The sequence below is a fragment of the Alosa pseudoharengus genome, unplaced genomic scaffold, assembly GCF_046254945.1.
Source record: "Alosa pseudoharengus isolate Yale_2024_CS ecotype anadromous, Long Island Sound unplaced genomic scaffold, YU_APseudo_1.1 YU_APseudo_1.1_scf_22, whole genome shotgun sequence".
Lineage (NCBI taxonomy): Eukaryota > Metazoa > Chordata > Actinopteri > Clupeiformes > Clupeidae > Alosa > Alosa pseudoharengus.
In genome coordinates, this window is record NW_027468680.1 from 22,142,837 (window position 1) to 22,157,541 (window position 14,705).

The window sequence follows — 14,705 nt, forward strand, 5'->3', positions numbered from 1 at the left end:
CTTAATGGCAAAGCTTTCCTCTAGGAGCTTCCCAGGGGTGCGGTAGTCCGGCCCATATTAATGTCAGGCCTGCCACTATTCATTACCATTAGGGGTCATAGTGTCTGTCTGACACCTTCCCCTCAAGAGCAAACACACACAGCCCCCCCCCAAACACACACATCTGTGCAGACAGATACACACTGCCATGTAGGAATATGCACACAACATCTCCCATACACAGCATCTCCCATACACAGGTCCACTCTATTCACACACACACACAAACATACAGTTTGGAGACCCCAGCAACAGTGGCTAGATGAGAGAATGATGAAGCTCTAGTCTGGGGTCTTTGTAGCTTAGCCAAACAGTAATATTATCAATCAGTGTTTGTCTGGGGGTGCAACTGAGAAGAAGGGAGGGGGCAGTGGGGGCCTGACGAGAGTCTTGGCCGCCAGCCAACTCCCTCTCACTCTGCCTGGTGCACAGTTTTAACAGGTCTGATTTGAGTGACCTGGGGAAGCACTTTAATGACCAGTGCTAGACTGCGTTTCAACGCGGCATGACTGGGTGGTCTAAACGGCCGGTGGGGGCACATATTATCATATCCAGTGCCTAATATGTGCAGCGCATTGATGTTACAGTAGAGCAACAAACAGTTCCCTTCTCCACCCTCCCTGTGTGTGAACTCACTGATGAGGTCATAAAGCATATTTACACAATGGGCCCAAATTGCAGGTCGCTTTTGGAATATTTCCCACAGATCCCCCTTTGTGCTTCCATTTTTGGAGCACTGCTTTTGAAAAAGCTTCACCCCACTAAGGCTGTATGGTGAGAATGCTTTTTTAATCATTCTATGACTCAACAATAAAACAAGAAAAAGGTGATGAATAACGCATTTGACATAATATCACACAGACTTACTCATTTTATTTTCATTCATCTTTTTTCATCTTTTTCATCATCTTTTTTCCCCCTTTGACTTTGTTATCGTATGACTTTTTTTCCCCTTTGTTCCTTGGAACTGCAGGGTGTCCTGTGCAGATACCGAGATACCTTTTCACTAGTCGGGCCTTTAGAAATGCCCCAGAGTTTTATAGGTACCGCGGCGCCACAACCTGAGAGTTCACCTTCAGTCGGATCCTTCCCCGCACAACCCCTAAGAGTCGGACTGTCCCTCTCACTCCTTCACTCGGACTCATCTGCGATCAATCAGCCGTCCTGTTTAATATGCGCTTGCAACGTTTGCCCTGCCTCCACCCCCCCACAGCTCCTGCCAGCTTTATGGCGAACACTGTGTCGGCATCCCAATTTTAAAGAGTTCTCACACTCGACACAGTTATCAAGTTTGTGTGCTGGAGTGGCTTGGAGGAAAGAGGCTGTTTTAGTTTGTGCTTTCTTTTGGTGGTTTTCTGTGTGGTGGCAGAAATACATTTCCAGTGTTGAATATGAAATTATATGTACCTGATGGAACTATGTTAGAACAACATGGGAAAATTGCTGGACAATTAGATCACAATGAACGCTTGTGCACCTATCTTTTCTTTGGCTCCTGTTCTGACTCATAGCTGTTAATATGATTACAGTGAGGGTGGTGTACAACATATTTATGGATTAAAATTTCCACAGAAGAAATAATGTTTCCAATTACCGCCACTCATGTTTGTAGTGGACAAAAATACTGGGTTAGATTAATGCCTTTCAACCCCGGCCATTTGGATTTATTTATACTATACAAATGAAAAAAATATTTCTTTAATTATGGTAAATGCTAAGCTGCTATTTCATGTGGAATTACTCATGTTTGATGCCTGAGGTGATAAGGCACTTTTGAAGTTGCACTGTATGTAGTGTAAACTGTTTCTTTTGAGTTCAGTCACGAACCAAAATGACTCCTGTTTCACAACTGGGAATACAAAATGGCACTTCAGCAGTTGGGTCCGCTACCAGCTCTCCTTAAACATCTTTTCCTGAAACTAAATTTAGCAGCGTAATAGGGCCAAGGCGCTTCCCTTTCTCCAAACAAATATGCCCTCCCTGTGGAGATGCATTATGTGGAATAACAGAGGGTGAAATACAAGGGCATGGCTGAGTCAAAGACACTGAGACACACTAGAAAGAGTGGATGAAAACGAGCAATAAAACAAAACATGTGGATTTGACATGATAGTACTTTTCAAGACATTTATCATCTTAGTAAGAATCATAGCCATTCCTATTTAAAGGTTATGTAAAGGTGGGAAAATATGCACCTGCTCAAAAGATTGTTCAGACATCAAAAGTAAATATGTCATTGTATTGATTTAGCAAGTAACTATATATTCTAAATTGACAGGTAAAATGCCTTTATGGATACTAGGCATTATCTAGGTATTATGTATTATATGACCCATTCACTGTTGTTATATATATACCTGTATACAGTCTTTCATAAGACCAACTATGAATAATTAATTGCAGTTGTTCATTACCTCATTCATTCATTAAGTCTGTAGCCACACTATTCTGTTCCCATAATAATCCCATAATGCACAACATTTTGTGATTGTAAAGGTACTGAAATGACTCGAGACAACGTCCCGGTGCTTGTTCTCCTCCTGTGGTGAAAGAGCCGATTTGTTTCAGCTGGACTGTCTGCAATGTAAATGCTCATTAGACCGTTTCACATGACCGCCAGGATGGACAAAGACAGACATGTTTAAGTAGAGTCCACTCGCGGACCCAACCTATAGGTCACATTTAATTGCACTTGCATTAATCTGTTTTATTTCTACTAATGAGTGCGGCCATAAATTTAACTGTTGGAGAAGGAATTTTTATGACTCTCAGCCATCTTTTGATCAGGTAATGAAGGTCTTTTGGGGGCTGGGCGCTGAGGCCATCTTTACAGTGTACAGTAGAGAGTCCGGTTACTGACAGGTTACATTTTCTACACTCATTAGGGATTCTCCGAGGGAACTAATGTGTCAACAGCTCCGCCAGAGCAAAAAGGTGTGCTGGTGTGAGTTACTAAAAGGCTCAAATTTGGAGCCACTTGGAGCCTTCATTAGATGACTTGCATTAAAAACACCTCTAAACCCACATCACAGTCCACTGTCTAATAAAAGAGTAGCATTACCATATCTAAATCATGAGGTGACTGGTTATTAATGTTTTTAAGCATGAAGCAGTTATCAAACATGCAACTATAATATCTCCAGTTGTCTGTTGTTTAATTAACTTAGTGTTGTTGAGCCCACTCTGAAATAAGGAAAAAATATCACAAGACATGACATAAAAATACTTATCATAATTGTTTAACATTTTCATATAATGTATGGTGTGAAACCATAAATATTATGTCAACAGATCATCTGCAACCCATCTCGCCTCCTCCCAGCCCCCTGACACAGCATCTGTGGATGGCCCAAAGTATTCCTCCAGCCCATTGACTGTGGAATGGCTGGCCGACCATCATGCACGTTCTCTACACAAACACACAGGCCGACCTGCACGGGCGTCCCAGGCCTGGCCCAGGGAGCCGCAGCCCTGAGATTGCCTCTGACAGCTGTTTCCTGCTCCCTAACTACACACAGCTGCTATTTCCAGGAGAGGGCATCTTGGCGTTGTAGACATTGCCAGGGGTCAAAGGGAAGAAAAATAATGCCGTTTTAATAGTGACCCAACAACTTGGACCACCAAGGTTTCGGACGTCCGCAGCGCACTCTGCAGGGTGCGTGGACGTATGGAAAGGTAAATACCAGAATGCTGGGAGCGTTGTAGCGGAACACTCTAGAGGACATCAGTTCTCGTGGTTATTGACATTGACATTGATAAACTTCTCTTTGTCATGCGACTGCATTAATCCATCAATGCCTTTTGTTTACTGGAAGCAGAAAACATATTTGATACTGCCAGTCGTAGCATCTTCTTAAACAAAACTGTCACAAAGACATGTCATAGCTAGTTCATGCACACTGCATGTTACTCTCCAGAGTTCAAAAGATATTTGCGGTCATTTCTGGGAAAGAGTCTGGCTGTTTGGCTGCAGTTACTTTTGTAAATATTGGTTTAGGTTGTTTGAGCTTCCTCAACAAAATAAACATTTTACATATTGAGTAGATTAGCATTCTTATCTGACCTGGATATTGTTTAATAGCATGAGAACAAGTCTTTACTCCGCTTGAGTGGCTGATCTGGAGAGACCACCCTAAGAACTAAGATGGCTGTCTGTTCCCCATCAGCTTTGAGTGTTTGTGTCTTTCTTAAATGTGCCATATATGATGGCTATCAGGGCTTTTTTTATATTGTTTATCGGATGTGATGTCAACCTTTATCAAAGACTTGACCTGAGAACCAATTATCTGGATTTCTTTTCTTTCTCAGAAATGGCACGTCTACTTTCAGAGAAATCGGCAAATAGGGTTTGTATATAAGACACAGACAGTACCTTGTCTGTTTGTGTCAGGCTTACCCTCATTGTATATATGAACCACAATAATACTTGAGTAAACAGAAGGATCTACTAAGCAATCCACCATGTCCACCATGCCTTCAAAGGGAAAGCATGGCTTGATAGACAACCCCAAACAACCTGTCCATGCTTCTTTGAAGCTGTATTTTACATCAGGATGTGTTTCACAGGCCAGAACTGGCTTTCAGAGCAGACGGGAAAAGGAATATGAAGAGATAGACCAATAAAAGGAAGGAGAATGTGTAAATCTCCCCGCGCAGATGTTTGTGGAAAGATTATTACAGTGAGTTGATAGGTCGTAACGTAGTGCCAGACTCTGTAACAGGAGGGAAATTGTAACAGCTTCGCCGAGTGATCCCAGGGGAGCGGGCAGACCATTCTAATGGAGCTGTTACCTTCCCCCAATTAGACTTTAATGGGCAGCGTATCTCTGAGTTGCCCCTGGTCCATGCACACACGCAGGGAGACGACGACACGGCCGTATTATCAACCTCACAGTTTGGTCAGGTGTTGCCCAGCCGAGGGGCTTGGCGTGGTGCAGTGTCCTGCAAGGGCGGCTCGGAGAGAGGCGGCCCTGGGTCACACGCTGGAAACCTTCCACGGGTCAGCGACGTTTACGGAGGACATCTGTTCTGGGTTATAAGGCCACGGCAAGCACAAGTACGGTACATATGGCAGTCTCCCCCAGCCACGCAGGGAGCGAGCCCGCCCTGACCAGCACGGATGTCCAGGCCAGTGAGGAGGAGGATGTCCCTCCCGAAACGATACGTATGCATGCAAACACATTCCCACCCACCTCTCACGACTGCGTCGGTCTCTGCGCTCATCGGGGCGACAGAGATTTATCAGCCCTCTGGATTTATGCCCTCTCGCCGGGCAGATCCCCGCGCTTCGGCCGTCCAGCTCGCCGTGGGCTCTGTTGTCCTTCCTGCACACTCTTATTAGTTTAGTTTACTACTGCAGCATGTCTGGTGAGGTCATTTATGGCCGACCATGGTGGTACTACAAACTCATTTATAACGTCGAGGCTTCAGCACGTTGGATGAGATCACTGGTGCATTCCCCTTCTCTTTTCTTCCTCTCTGCCACTTTTTCTCTCTCTCTCACACACATACTCTCTCATCCTGTCTCCAGCATTAACTCCATAGGTAATGAAATCATCTGTTTATCTGTATATTTGTGGAGGGATATGGCAGCGCTGGGAGTCTCCACACTGTTGCTCTGGGAGCTCGGGGTCAGGGGTCATTTCACACACGGCCACAGCCACACTTTTGGCAGCTGATAAACAGCCGCGAGACAATGCAGGGGAGGCAGCAGGTTGAAATCGCTTCTGCTGTAGGGCTGGAGAAAGAGCTGTCTGTCGTAAAGACAGGAGACTAAGGAACCATGACCTTCATGATGGATGTGTCATCCACGCACTCAATCATCAGCTGATATAATTCATCGAAGCTGGAAAAACTATTTGCTTCGATTCTAAGACCATATGCACCACCTGTTTTGAGGTTCATATTGCCCCCACTTGAGCCTAAAAAACATATCAATGGGCAAAGCCACAGAAGCTGCAGTGCTTCCCTCACTCTGAAAATGAAGGGCAGATACTCTTCAGTTTTGTTGGCGTCTGTCAGGTCCCCCACTGATATTGAACTTGTGACCTCATCTCCATGGAGACGTGTTGAGACTAAGATGGAGGGCAGTGGGGAGAGTTGGACGTTCTTCTGGAACTTGTGTGGTCTCCAGAAATGTGTGCCGCAGTCCAACACACACATTCACGCCTGGGCTAAGACTTAGCTCTGATTCATAAGGAGTATCCATCTGCTAGAATACCCAGCTGAAGCATACACAAGTCCTGCCGTTAAAAAAGCCAGAGAGCCGCGCACGAGGCTAGTGAAGCAATCCCTGAAAAACAAATGCCTTCTCAGTTGTGTATAATTGGAGAGGCTGTGCAGTCAAAAAGAAAAAAGAGGGGAGTCACATAATTCATATATTTTTAAAAGGAGGCGCTAGTTTATAAAAGGTGTGTATATTTAAGGTTTTCAAGATGAGTAATGGGAGCTCAAGTCACGATGCATGTAAGGCTGGACAACTTTCAAATAAAACAAAAACAAACCACCATCAGTGCTAATTTATTGTCATTTTAATATATATGTATTTAAAAATGTACGTTGGATACTGACATGCTTTAACGCTGACAGTGATATATATATATATATTTATGAATGAGATATTAACTCTGATTAAGTCTATTCCACCATCAGTCATGTAACAAGACACCCGTTCTCAGTGATGTCTCAAGCTAACATTTGGATGGTTTGCATTTTGAGCCTCACTTCAAAAATGTCCATGGTAAAAGCTTAGAAGTTAGCTAATGCTCGTAGTTGTGACTTGTAAGACTTAAGCTGCGATGAGGAAATGTTACTCATCATTTCATAAAAAATGATCATACCACAACTCTTACCAGATATTTATGTTTTATGAGAAACAGCTCTACGATTATGCCAGCCCGTTCCCAGTTCCTGGTGTCTGTTACAATCTGTGAATAAAGGCAGCTGAGATGGATTAAGGCTAAATGGCCTTGGAAAGAAAGACCCACCACAAGACCAAAGAGAGAGATTCACAGAAAAAAAAAAAAATACCGCCACTTTCCGTGTGATCGAGGAAATGTATTCCTTACCCCTTTTTTTCATTGTACTTTTTCTAACCATCCCCAATTGGGGTGACTCATTCCTTTGGCATTTAAGATAAGAATAGATATGACCAACCAAATATTTGTTTTCACCCTTTACTCTGCATCGTCTTCTTTTTCACATTTTGCATATACACTCAGGGAATTACTACTTGTTGTGCTTGACATGACTTGGCAATCTGATTTTTATTGTCTGCAAGGAATCAGACCGAGAGATAAGGGTGGCCTCATACCCTGCGCGAGTGCGTTTACCCTCCTGGAAGGCAGCTGTTGGAAGCGGACACTTTCCATTATTGCTCTGCAAGACACGGCCCAGGGAATAAGCTGCTTATTGTGCTTCTTCCAGAAGGCAGAAGTCAGGGTCAGCAGAAAGGTAGCCAGCTTGCCCCACAGAGCCAGACTCAACCATTCAAAGCAAAACAGACTCCGACTCAGACTACCCAAAGGGTCAACACTGGAAATGTTGTGAAGAATATTCCAGTGTTGTATTTTTTTTACGCGTTAAACACTGTCCCCATGTGTGTTATGTTTATTTCAACTGATGACATGGAATATAGTTGAGATATAGTGTCTTAATCAATGTGAAGTGCTATTAATAACAACATACGTATTAAAAGCGCAAAAAAATATTCATGTCAAAATGTTTGCTATTATGATGAAAGTAAAGTTTGCTTTTTGGTAATAAAATAAACAGAGAAAGTGTGTTTGAAATCGTATGTCAATATGCAATAAAATCTGTATAAATATAAATAAATATTAAATAAATAAATAAATAAATAAAGACAAGTCGTCAGTCCATGTATGGTGTGTGCATCTGCATTTCCATTTTAGTTTGCTTTACCAATATAAGTACATGCATGGGATGTGCACTGAACTGATTACTTGTTTCCACTTGTATGGTTGTACAGCTAGCCCTGTTAAACATATGGGCTGTACTGAACATTGTATGTACTGCATATAGTACAATTACAGTTTACTTTGAAGGTCATACAATCTAAGCCATCAGTCAATATACATTACATTATGTGTCACACTGAAGCTAATCCCCAGAAATATGTAGGAAGCCGCTATACAAACATGGCAAAAGTAGTTTACATTAGAAGACACTATTTTAACTGTATGAAATGCATGTCAACTCAACAGTATTTAAGTGATCAATCATAATAATAATTGATGGTCAGACAAACAAACATGCAGGTAAAAATGTTTCATTTCAATTAACAATAACCCATACACATTACTGCTCCAAAAACAATTTGGTACCACAAATATAACAAAATGCTAGTGTCAAGAGTATATGAATGTTTCTATGTCACATCTATGTTTGTGTGTGTGTGTATGTGTGTGTGTATGTCTGTGTATGAACCTTTTTTGATATAGGTAGGCTCAATTTCAAATGTACGTCAGAGAAGGCCATGATGACTGTCATCTCTGTATTCATCTGTGCAGGCCAGTGCAATACAAATATCAATGCATTACCAATGATCTGATGCATTAAAGATGCATAATAAGCAACTAATGTAATGTGATGAGATTATTTATGTCTATTACAATACATTGTGATTCAATATGATTTTTCAATGCAGTATAATGCGATATAAAGGAATATGATATTCAATAGGTGCAGAGCAGAGAAATGTGTTTTATTTCTTTGGTTATTCTTAAGCAATAAGCAAAGTAAGTATAAATTATATTTTATATAGCCCCAAATCAGAAAAAGTTGGGATGTTGTGTAAAACACAAATAAAAAAAAAGAATTTGATAATATACAAATCTCGTAAACCCTTTTTTAGCAGCAAAAAGGACAACATGTTTTGAAAATGAAAATGTTGACTATTTTCATGGAAAATATATGTTCATTTTGACTTAGGTGCCAGCAACATTTTTCAAAAAAGTTGGCACAGGGGTATGTTTACCACTGTGCTGCTTCACCTCTTCATTGAACAAAATTCTGGAAATGTTTAGGAACTGAGGAGACCAGTTGCTGGAGTTTTGAGAATTAAATGTTGTCCCATTCCTGCGCGATATAGGATTTCAGGGTACACAGGGACACTTTACTTGACAGTATCGAATATGTTGTGTTTTGAACTGAGCACTAAAACAAGTTAGATAGGTTGGATACTATTATAGTGTATTAAATAAATTAAGTAGAAAAGTACCCATTTGTGAACACTGTCCAGGGAAACAGTGCTGAATGTATTGCTCAATTCAGTAATAATGTGGTTATTCCATTCGGTCAGTCTATTACTGAATGCGGCAAGTTACTGTGAATGGTCACAAAAGGAGGAGAAATCGGTAACTGACTTGAACAGACTTTCTCCTAAAGAAGAGCAAGGTAATGTATTGATTGCAGAGGCAGTCTTTTTAATATAATTTCTTTACACTTACAAATGTAAAAGTACTGGAGTTTTTTTTAGTCTAATGGCTTAAAAGAGTAATTTACTTTAATGTAGCGAGGTTGCTATGGTGTGGCATAAATGCATAGGCTAATCCGGTTTTACTCAAAACGCCATTGATGTCGTTTTGGTACCAAATTAAAATGTATACTAATCCAATAAAAAAATTGGCCCTAGGTGTTAAACATTTGACTGTGCTAGGCTTGATAAAGATCCTTCAAACTTGCTTGGGAGATATGCAAACAATGCATTGCTGTGCGTGACCCCATGCAACCTTGACGTTTGACCCCACAACCTTCTAATCAGAAAGATGAAGATCCTTTAAACAGCTCTGGAGATATTTTATATTAAATCATGATTATTTGGACTAATATTGATGTCATTGTATTTCATTGAGATATCTGCAATTTCTTTCTTGGAAGGATAAATTCAACAAAAAAATATGTTTCCAGTGATGCCAAATATGTCGCAATATTTACTTCCACCTTTGACCCTTCTTCAGGCAAATTCGCTTAGACTACAGCCTTGCGGGGCTTAATGCTTTTCTAAAACGTCTTATTGCTGTGTCTTGGCATGGAGCAGCAGCAAGCCCTTTACCATCACGTTTTGTGAGTGAGAGCGTCAGAAGAAAGTTGAAGCCTGGTCAATTTATCGTAATTAGCCATAGATATATATACACTAGATGTCGCCTTCTGCTTCTCAGCATGCGTCAACACCGCCGCCATCTTTGTACAGGGATCTGAAGCGCTAAACTAGTTCTCCTGTATTGTCAGCGTTAGGCCTACCTATTTAGCGACGTTTGGCCATCCCCAGCGATAGAAAACCTTTTTAGCGATTAGCGACAAATTTGGGAACTTCTCACAATGATGGCAGATCGGCTTCTTTGTTGTTGAAACGTAAGAAAATCACCTTTCTCATGGCTTTGTCATTTATGAATTCAGCTACATCTCGTTTGCCCATGGCACTGGCCCATGATTATAAAAGTAACGACTGGCATAGCCTATGTAGTAGCAGAGGTAAATGTTCTACAGATCTAAAGCAACTTCTGGTGAGATTACAACTTACATGAGTAAACGAGACGAGGGGTATGTGGCCTCAACCAGAGCCTGTCTAGAAGAGCCTGTTTACTTTCATTGTATCGAACCTGGTTGCAGTTTACTCATTGTTCCTCTAGGGGCCGCCGCTAGCTAGTGCAGAATGAATGGGAGTCTATGGGGCTAGACGGGTAAAATGTATCTTTATTATCGTCTTAAGCTTAGTTTTCTCTAGACTCAACCATAAATGCATGCCTGTCAGTTGGAACAACCCAAAAAACTAGATAATTGCATGAGATTTTGACGATTTATGGTGATTTTATTTTCGCTAGATCTTTGCCCAGATTGACGCTAATGCATTATAGAGGAGTGGATCACTGAAGCAAGATGGCGTCTCGATTGACGCATTCGTTCCAATGAACAGCAGTAGTCAAGGCGACATCTAGTGTATATGTCTATGGTAATTGACCTCTCCAGAATAAGTCCGGCCTCCGTAACTTCCGTATCCATCCAACTTCCGGGCGTGGATTGTCTATGAGAAATAACATGGCGTTTCGAAATATACCGGTAAAACATCTGTAGGTAGCGAAGTTGAAAAAGCTGGTGGGCAGATTGGCCTACACACTTCTGCCATATAGTTTCCACTGGATTTTTTGATTGTCGGTGCCGTTTAAGTAGTATACTATAGACTATACTACTTAAACGGCACCGAAAATCAAAAAATCCAGTGGAAACTAGATGGCAGAAGTGTGTAGGCCAATCTGCCCAGCAGCTTTTTCTACTTTGTCACCTACAGAGTTTGACAGGTACGATCTTTCAAAACGCCATGTTATTTCCCATAGACAATCCACGCCCGGAAGTTGGATGGATACGGAAGTTAGGAGGCGGGATATATTCTGGAGTGGTCTATTAGCTATGACACGGATCAACGGCAACCAATCCCAACCAATTCAAAATAAGATGTATTAAAGTCCTTTCAAGCAAGTCTTGCAACTGGGCGGCCATCTTGGTAACACCTCTGAGCAGTTATTTTGGATTAAAATGACCAGGCTCCTATTCAAATGAATGGGGAGGCATATGTAACTCCAAATAAAGGAGGTCATATTGACACATAAAGTACAGTACATCAGCCAAATCCACATTTAAATCTTAATTGAACGGTATAGATATCTCCCCCCAAATAAATAAGGCTAATAATATGTTATTTTTTACGTTAACTTGCTCAATGTAATGCACATTCACTAACATTCATGGCATGGCTGTTGCCATGGTGACGGGAAGTGAGGGGAGGGAAATCATGCTGTTTCCAACCATGCGATTGGTTACGTACATTACAGGGCAGGATTTCCTGTTCGGCCAGCAATTGACTTGGCGGGGGAATAGGGAAATATGAGACTACCGCCATCTTGCCGTTACGAATGTTCTCCATATATTTGCCCTGTGTCCTTATTTATAAGTCTCTGGATGTACACAGCTGAGAGAACAAAGCCTACGTGAACTTCAGTTCCCACGATTTGTTCCGTTTAGTGTTGGCAATATTTAATTTGTTCCAGGTCTGTATGAGCAATAAAGAAAAATAAATTAAACAAACATTGCATCCGAAATGCTTGTGGTTACAGCAGACCAATCCATTAATTCCTACTTGTACCATTCTGAGCAAGGGCTTAAAATGGAATGTATAGGAATGAGACGGCATGCTGCAATATATCATGTTAATTTGACAATGGCAAAAACATGTTGCATAATATTTTTAGTTTTATGACTGTTTGCTGTTCTGTATTCTTCCAGGCTTCCTCTAAACCCTTGTTTCACGTCACAACATGAATTGTGGGAAATTTCCTTTTGCAAAAAAAACATTTTACAGAAATTGTGCGTATAGGGCTCAAAATGTCTGCAAGAGAGCTTTCCTAAACTTGAACGTTAAGCCATGTGACAGCCCTACGTCCTCATGGATTAAAGCCTGTAAGTGTGGACACTGAGATCGGCCTAAGCATTCTGGTGAGGTCCTGTACTGATAATTCAATCTGACCTCAGGAGAAAGCTTTGCTCTGCTTGAATTTGACTGTGGACACCATTGTACCACCTAATCAATAAAAGAGCTCCGCCACAGAAAAGCTAGAAAACAAAGTTTAGAAAACAGCCCTCCCACCACCATACAGGGAAGAGCAGGAACTACTTTTGCTGCTCCTTTTAATGATCCTACTGATGAACACTGAATGTAGTACACTACACAAGATGTAGCACATAAGACATACTTGTGAGCTATCAAACTGTAGTAAGTCTCACATTATAATGCTGCATGTCTCTCTTTGGTGCACAATGACCTTTCTCTGTCATCACACAAATCAGTCTGTGCACAAAAGTATATGCTTTCCTCAACATGATGTGGATGCAAACGTGATTGTGCTTTACAATGGCACATGGTTTCGCAATGAATTTATGTTTCATAGTACAAATGGCATTCTGTCTTCAACAAAGATCTGAGGCACTTGGTGCCCCAAAAGTTGTGTACCATTACCTTTTCCTCAACTCTATCTGGAGGGTTAATTTCACATAGAAAACTTAGCAGTCAGTTCTCCAGTAGGCAAAGCCAGCACAGGATGAGATTTCTCACTTTACCACCCATGTGGATGCCTCACAGATGAAGATAGCTCCCTTCACTGCACACCATCAATGCACCCTCATTCAAATTCTGCTCTTTATCAGTGAGTGAGCCAACAGGCCATTCAGAGCTGCTCAGGCTGGATAAAGCACGGCCACTCAGGACCATACACTGGCACTGAATACAGAATGGGCGTTTCTTCTGATGTGACCGACAGTTTCATGGAATGACATTCATCATTCCATGAAATGACATCTTCTTTGTCATTAGGTTAAATATGTTATAAACGAATACAGTTTTTTATTTCAAAATAGGTCTGCCTTTAAATATTAAATTGATAACAAGGTCTGGAAATAATGTCTCATTGTCACCAGATAAAATGTTATGCCCTAAACCTAGGCAAACAGATTGGCTATACAATGACAAGAGGGGCTCTTAGAATATTTAGTCTGTGGATTCAGATAGGAAGCTTTTAACAAAAGCTCAGTCCAGGGCAACATCTAACAAGTGTCTTTGCAGACAGATCACATTTCTGTTCTCACTTGACATGCTCCTAGAGCAGATGTTCCTCCTTTTTTCTTGCTTATTCTTCTTTATCCTAGAATTAACATTTTGTTAACAGTGAGTTCACAGAAACTTACACTGACAGCATTTGGGTTTTATCCGCTTGTATGTGTTTGAGGATCATCTTCAACAACTCTGCAAAATCTTGTGCCCAGTTAAATCTAATGCTCTTAATGTTCTGCCCAGACAGCGAGGGCAAGTTTCAACCAGTCCGCCACTCCAGTACTCCAGAAATCTTCTAATCTTAATGACTGCTTGAGAGATGTGACTGGCAACAGAGTAAAGGAATTTCAGGTAAAAGGGGGGCATTTCAGGAAGAGCTTGGCTTTCTTCCTGATACTCATGGACTTTTACTACGGACTAATACTATATTTGAGCAAATATCACACAAGTCATAGCAGGATACAGAATACTTCTACTTATTCACCTACCACTAGGTTTTTGTAATTAAATTCTACATTGATGCCATTCCACTCATTAAATAATTTACATTTTATTGGCTGTCTATTCAAAGAGCGTTTAAATAAATCTTTTCAATATGAACATTTAGCACACCTAGAATCCATTCTTTGAGTTCATGCTCTTTGTTCGGTTTCGATATAGTGCTCTCCCAGCTGCCTAGCTGGACACCTCTGTTGAAGTGACAATCATGTCACACAAATGTAGCACACTAACAAATAACTGCTAACCACTACAGTTAGGGTAAAGCTAGAATAACAGTGACAGTGTTTATCAGTGTCATATATGCAAGGATGGTGACTTCATCCTTTACATTTTTAACTTCATAGAAGTGTTGCTTTGAAGCAAAGGAACACGGAAGTCTCCAGTGTTTTATTGCCTGACTCATACATTTGTCTCAATTTGTGACAGGGATTCTGTCAAAACTGACATGCGGTTGCAGTGAGTGCTATGGGGCAAAGCAATTAAAACGCACCCCGTGTTCCGCATGTAAAGTTACTCAGACATGATGTTCACATCATAACTTGCAACG